A 7,174-nucleotide genomic window follows, 5' to 3' on the forward strand; every position below is an offset into this window, starting at 1 on the left:
GCCATAGCAATATATGGTAGATAGCTCCTTAAACCTTAAGTGAGCATCTTTGGCACTAAGGAGGTAACGTGCGCATTTTATAGTCCACCCTTTACTAATGTCACGCCACCTCAATGATGTCAATTTAAGTTGGCAAGTAATTTCGTAAAGTTGAAAGATTAGGATTGACTCTGATTTCTTAAATACCAATTCTAACAACTTCGGGTGGTTGTAGTTAACTCACACAACCTCCCCTTGGTTGATTTATGTAGGTTATAATTACACATTCAATTAACATATGATTTCTTTAACTAAAATGATATCCTAAGCAAAGCCATTTTCGGATTACCAAGACTTAGAGAAATACATCATAACTTATATCTCATCATTTCTAAGTACAATATAAGGATCCAGGTTTCTTTAATGTATCAAAGTATTTCTATCTTTCAAGAACATGAATCGACCATGAACGATTGCCAATAGTATTGACAACCACCAACTTTGAATTAGTGATTTAAGATGGTGAAACATTTCTCATCAAAAAATAATTGTAATATAACCATGTACTTTACTAGACTACACCACATGTTTTGTATAATTATCAGGTAAAACAAAGCTTCTTCATAGATTTTATATGGTAAAAGGAGTTTAGCTCATAATGAGCATGATGATAAACATTAAGATGAATGATGATAACAAATACATGATTAAACTAGAACAATCTAACCAAATGTAGATGAAACTTCCTTTTTAATGATGATGATGATGGATGATGATGATGGTTGATGGTGATGACCTCCAAGCCTTCAAACTCTTCACTAAATCTTCTATATGAGTGTTAGTGTGTGTTTTTATAAGAGAAAACCCTTCTTTTCAAGGCACACCAAATGAGTGCAACATGAGCCACTATTTATAAGAAATCTGGAGTGAGAAGCACGGCCCCGTGCTTACGTTGGCAAGCCCCCGTGTTTTATAGTGATATGTGCTAAATTCATTTTGTCTTTACTGGCAGATATCCATGGCCCCGTGGTTGAGAGGCATGGCCCCGTGCTTTTGTTTCTAGATTTTGTCTTTTCTTGTAGATTTTTGTCTTTTCTGGTGTTCAGAAGCATGGCGGTGTGTTTCTTGAGGCATGGGGGTGTGTTTCTTTGTTTTTCTTTTTACTTTTCTTCTGCTTTTCTTCGTCTTTTCACTTGTTTCTTTGTTTGGGGCTTGGTTTCACCTGAAATTACATTTTATTATGATAAGTAGCCTTTTATGCTATGTTATGTGATAGAAATTGTAGTTTTTAGAGATCATTTGATGCCGAAAAGATGTATGTTTTTATGTACAACAAACATCCCCACACTTGAACGTTGCTTGTCCTCAAGAAATCTTCTTATAAATATCCTCTAAAACAGCAGGCTTAGATTATAACCATCCCTTAAGTGAGCTCCAAGAAGATGAAACAAAATAACCAATCTTAATTTGTATTAATGATAAATAAAAATGATCTTTTGTTTTTATGAGCTTCCATTTATGAAAAATATCACGTTCTCACAATGTTCACTCACACTCGGTTTTATATCTGATCATATCTGTGATGTATGTATGTGAACACTCTTAGTCCTTATGCACCTTGTGATAAATAAGCATGTAACAAGTTCAAATCTCCACATTTTTGAAGGGTTGCATATATCAGAAGGTAAAATGGGTTGGTTTTGTATGAGTAGGGATTTGGTATTTTGTGGTGGTTCAAGGGTTTGAGTTAATGAGGATGGTAAATACAACTTCTACTGATTGTCGGGAGTCTTGAGATGTCTTCAACGGTTAGCTCCTTTTCTCCCGATGTTGAACTTTTTTTTTAATATACCTAATGACTCTTTTAAGGTCAGATCGTCAAGACCAGTTTTGTCGAGGATGTGGATCAGTTCTTCCTCAATCCTGTTCTGAACATAACTTCCAACTCTAATGGATCGTTCGGCTTTGAGCCTAATAGCCCCACCCTCATTAGTTCGGCATATTCATGCTGAGACTGAGTTTGACGTTTTCTACATCTTCCTTCGTGGGACCAGTTTCTGCAACCTAAGCATCGTTCATAACTTTTTTGCTCTTCTCTTCATTGCGTTTTTGGAAATTCTACAGAATGGTGGCCTTTGTTCATCTTGGCACCACTTTTTCCTCACCTCATTGCTAAAGAGAAAGATTATCTCCCTAAGTTCTGGATGCAACCTAGGTTTTGTGATGTGTATGCAGCAAAGGAAATTGAAATCGAAAGAATTTATATCCAGTTCTTTAGAGTCTGTCGGTAAAAGACCAGTGTTGTATTTTACCGGTGAAATGGATAAAGTAATAGGGTTTTTGGTTAAGGTTTTTGGTTTTTGTAATTTGGAAAATGGTTTGATGGAATAGTGACAATATTACCTTCTTCCTTATGCAACGCTTCGTGCGGTCTTGAAATGAATAATTGTGACAAGTTCTAAATCACACGAAACATATGACTCACTCAAAGCTTCCAAAAAAATATTTATATGGCATGAGGTTTATCTTATAGTAACGGAGGAATTGGGTATTAACGTCATATTTTGCATAAATTTATTCTCAATATTACAAAACTTCTTTTTACTTTTTCACTTTCCTTTAGTAATGATTGGTTATTTGCGAAAAAAAAAATTCTTGGGTTTCTCTTTAGGTTTTAAAATAATCTTTGTTTCCTGCAAAAATATTTGTTGATTTAGAGAATTTTTATAATTATTTGAACAAACAATTGGTCAAGTAATTCCCCTCCCCAAACTTGAATCTCACATTGTCCTCAATGTGAAAAGATTAATAAAAAGATAAAAATTCTAATTGAGTATTATGGGTTAAAATGGAGAGTTACTTCCCTACTAATTAACGAAATTTCGACAGAGCGTCCCCTGTTTATCGTCCGTTTTCCTGTTTTTGTACCTGTATGATATAAAACTGCAAACAGCCACAAACAACCAAGCATAAACTGCTGAAAATTGGGTATGGAATTATCCATCCCTTGCCCTATCGGGCTAAATTAGTACCTACCATAATGTCTTTGGCACCCACGGCTATAAAAGTATCCAAACCAACAGATAAACAAACAAACAAGTACGACAAAAAGTAAACTGTTTAAAACACACATAATAATGATGTCATAAAATACTGTCAACCCATGCCCGTGCCCATGACCGACCTACCAGTGCTGCCAGTTATCAGTTACCCGTGTCCGGGTCAAATGGTCCCCACTGCCTATCCATGCGATAGCCCAATCGATCAATCTCTCGCCTCGTTTCTTCATACTTGGTTGCTCGTTGTGCACCTGATGCAGCCATCTGCTCTGTAATCTTGTTAAATGAGGCGGTAGTGTTAGATGAGAATTGATCAATGAGTCCATATATACCCTCGAAAGAGTATCGGCTGCCGTGTGATGAACTCGGGCCGGCTCCTGATGAAGATGGGCCTCCTCGCTGATGGTAGGTGCGGCGGCGGTACTGTCTAGCAGGTGATCCTCTCCTCTCGTGCACATCCTGAAGCATCATTTCTGCAGGGTCTTCTGGGTCCCAAACCTGGTTATTTCTGTCACAAAATCTCCATACATCTGGGTTCCAACCAATTTGCTGAATCATCTGCAGGCTTTCACAATAGACAAGGTTGAGGGCTATCGGATCTGGACTTTGGGTTCCTTCTGTGTCTACATTGTAGGCTCTGTAAAGGTTGTAGATCCATGGGCCACCATAAATCGGGGTATTTCCTTTGGCAGCTACAATTGTCATGAAAAGCTTGAAGAATAACATTGTGATGTTGCAGTGTATGTCATTCTTCATGCAGTACAGTGCCCAAAGATCCCTCAAGTTAACCAGCCCTTCACTTTGGCCTCGGGCCATGGCAGTGTGACTGAGCAGACGATGAATGTATCGCATGAGCGGGTCACGTAGTGCTGTGCTTTTTGAGACACTTGCATTGTATTCCTCAGTACCATAACTCAGTTGTTCCCAAGCCTATAATCTTGTGTTTCCTGCTTCAGCTTCGTCATCAGCATCTTCATCTGCAAAGTTTATTTTGGCGTTAAACCAGATGTCTAAGTCAGTTTCTTCTGTTGTGTAAATTCCCAGATTGATTCCCAGTTGGGTGACAGAGGTTGTACGCCATTCACCCCCACATCTAAACTCGATTGCATCTTCATCCCACATGTCAAATTTCTTTTTCTTTATATTAAAAGATGCCAAGAACTCCTTTGTTAGTTCTGTCACCACCTCTCCTGTTTGCTCAAAGACTCTTTTTGATGTCCCATTCATAAACGTGTATGTATCGGTCCCATTGGTTGACTTGACGCAATGTGCCTTGGCAAGCGTAGAAATTTGGTTCTGGGTATCGTCTGTTCAGGTAGCTTAGTCTCACATTGGCCTGTCGGTCTCTTGGTCTTCGTCCGCCAAAGACTAGGAATGCATGATTGTCGTCTCCATACTCGGCCATCTGCAATTTATACTCAACTTAGTCAAAATTTGACAAAAATTATCAATGTGCTGGAACAGAGATCAAAGCAGGGTGGCGTGCTTTCAGAAGCACGGCCCCATGCTGTTACTACTGTTTCAATTTCCTTTGATTTTGACTTTTGGTTGACCATGATTCGTGTTGTTTCGGGCACGGCTCATGTTTTTAATACTGATTTCTACCTTACTCAGACTCGAACCCTCATTTCCGACCGGTTATAACAATTGGGTTTTATTAGTTTGTTTAATATTCATGTCAAGATCCAAAACCCGAATTGTTTCTTTCACTTAAACCTCAACAATCAAAATTCAATAATCCATTCATCCTATACTAATAGAATAACCCGTATTATTTTCGAGTTTAGACCCGATTTGGTCAATTCGGGAGATTTTAGGGTTAAACTAGACCTAGAATGATGAATTTGAACAAAAAAATTGTTAAATTAACATACCTTTAGTTCGAGATTGAAGAATTGATGAAGGAATTAGTGAAATTAGGGTTGGTCGGCAGTTTATCGTCCAGAAAACGAAGTGGTTGTTAGGGTTAATGGTCTGGAAAGTTATTTTATTAACTTAAAACTCGTAACTGCATTGGGACCAAAAGAACGGCGCCGTGCTTTTGGAAGCACGGTACCGTGCTGCATGGTGCAGACAGTAGTTCTTTTGATTTTTGTTTATTTGTCGAGCTGGTTCGTTTTTTAACTGGTTTTTTTTTGCTGGTTAGTTTAAGATAGTAATTAAAAGTCCTAAATTTCATTAAACATAAAATATAATGGCACAATTAAACATAGCATAAATGAAAAGTACAACAACAATCCTAGATTCTAAATAACAACACTAGCGGTAGCAACTTCAATGTGAAACAAAAACGGGACTTCAACGACCACCATTCCCGAACAAGTCCTGAATGTGAGATGGTGCTCGTTTGGCTTCCAAGAGCTCGTCAAGCTTTTTGTCGAGCTTAACGATTTCTTGGTTGAGAAAGTTGAGCTTGGAAGCCACATCTTTGTGGTGGCCATCCACAACATGGAAGTTTTTGAACCTAAGCATGTCGACTTTGTTAATTAACTCGACTACACGAGCTTCGGTTTGAATGTTGCTCTCAACTTGATCTCTTATGATGCATTGGAGCCTCATGACCTCCTCCTCAAGGTATAAGGAGGATTCATGTTGTTTTCCCTTTCTTACTGGCCTCCATTCAACCTTTTTGCCTTCCATTTCGGTAATGTTGTTTTTGGTGTGAATGGAATAGTGAGTTTATGCATGCATTATATAGAGACTGGAAAGTTGAACACGGCCCCCGTGCTTTCAAAAGCACGGCCCCGTGCTGCTAGGAGAATAAATGTTTCTGAGTCAAAGAATTGTACGGAGTAAACGCGTATCATGCTGAAGATTCTGGGGTGACCACGGCCTCGTGCGTAGGGAAGCACGGCCCGTGCTTTTTGTCACGGGTAACTTTTTTGTGATTTTCAGCAAGATGCGAGATCTGGAATTCTTAGAATGACGTTTAGTATGATAATTTAGGAGTTTGGTCATCTAAAAATTATTTTTCATTAAAATTGAAAAGATCCTAAGACAATTACAGGATAAGCCCGGTTTTCCTAAAAAATATGAAAATATTCGGGTTAAGCTTGAAATCCTAACACATTGTGCGTAATGCACTTGTTTACAAATAAAAGAAGAAAATTTAGTTTCCTAGATTTCCCCGAATGGCTCTCCTCCTTCGAATGGTCCTGGTGGTGGAAAGTACGTGAAACCAAGAACTTGAAACTGGAGTTGTTCATTGATGTCTCGGAGTTCCATTTTCATATTTTCCACTGATTCGCTGAGTTGAACGAGACGTATCTCAGCAAGGAGATTCATTTCGGTGAGCTCTTTGACGAGTTCTTGAAGTTTCAAGAGAAGCTAGGTTTTGGAAACATGGCGGGCATCGTTTCTCGGATGTCGAGAAACGGGGATTGCTTCACTCATCTCAGTTGGCATGTTGAATTTCCATAGACTATTGGTTTGGTTTTGGTTGGTGCAAGGAATGCAATGACACAAGGTGCCTTTTATAGCCAACCAGAAACCTAAGCACGGCCCCATGCTTTTAGAAGCACGGCCCATGTTTTTGTTTTGACAATTCTGTTACAAACCAGTCTGACTGAGATTTTTGCAGCGAAGATTCTGGTCCGCTATTTTTGGCACGGGACCGTGCTTTGGGAAGCACGCCCCCGTGTTTTTAGCTTTTTAGTTTTTTTATTTTTTTTAATTTATTTACAAGGCCTAGTTTTGTGAAGGTCTTGGCCAGACCTAGTTTCCTTGACTTCTTATTCAGGGAATTGGAGGGTTAATGCCTCCAGAACTTCTTCAAATGGTCCATCGATATATGGCTTTAATCGATGTCCATTTACTTTGAACTTTTGGCCATTTGCATTTGAGATCTCAGCTGTCCTATAGTCAAAACTGATTCAACTACGTTTGGACCTGTCCATCGAGACTTCAATTTTCCTGGAAAAACACGTAAACGAGCATTGTATAACAGTGCACGGTCGCCAGTTTGAATTTTTTTGTTTCCTTTCAAATGGGCGTCGTGCAGGCGTTTAGTATTTTCCTTGTAAGACCAAGAATTTTCATTGGCCAATGTTCTCAGTTCCTCGAGCACACGAATTTGATCTTCCCGGTTTACGCCGGCGGATGTTAGATCAAAGTTTACTGCTCTGAGAGCCCAGTAG

This window comes from Bidens hawaiensis, unplaced genomic scaffold (genome assembly GCF_021521415.1).
Source record: "Bidens hawaiensis isolate Kalapana, Puna unplaced genomic scaffold, B.hawaiensis_p1.1 tig00003857_1, whole genome shotgun sequence".
NCBI classification, from domain to species: domain Eukaryota; kingdom Viridiplantae; phylum Streptophyta; class Magnoliopsida; order Asterales; family Asteraceae; genus Bidens; species Bidens hawaiensis.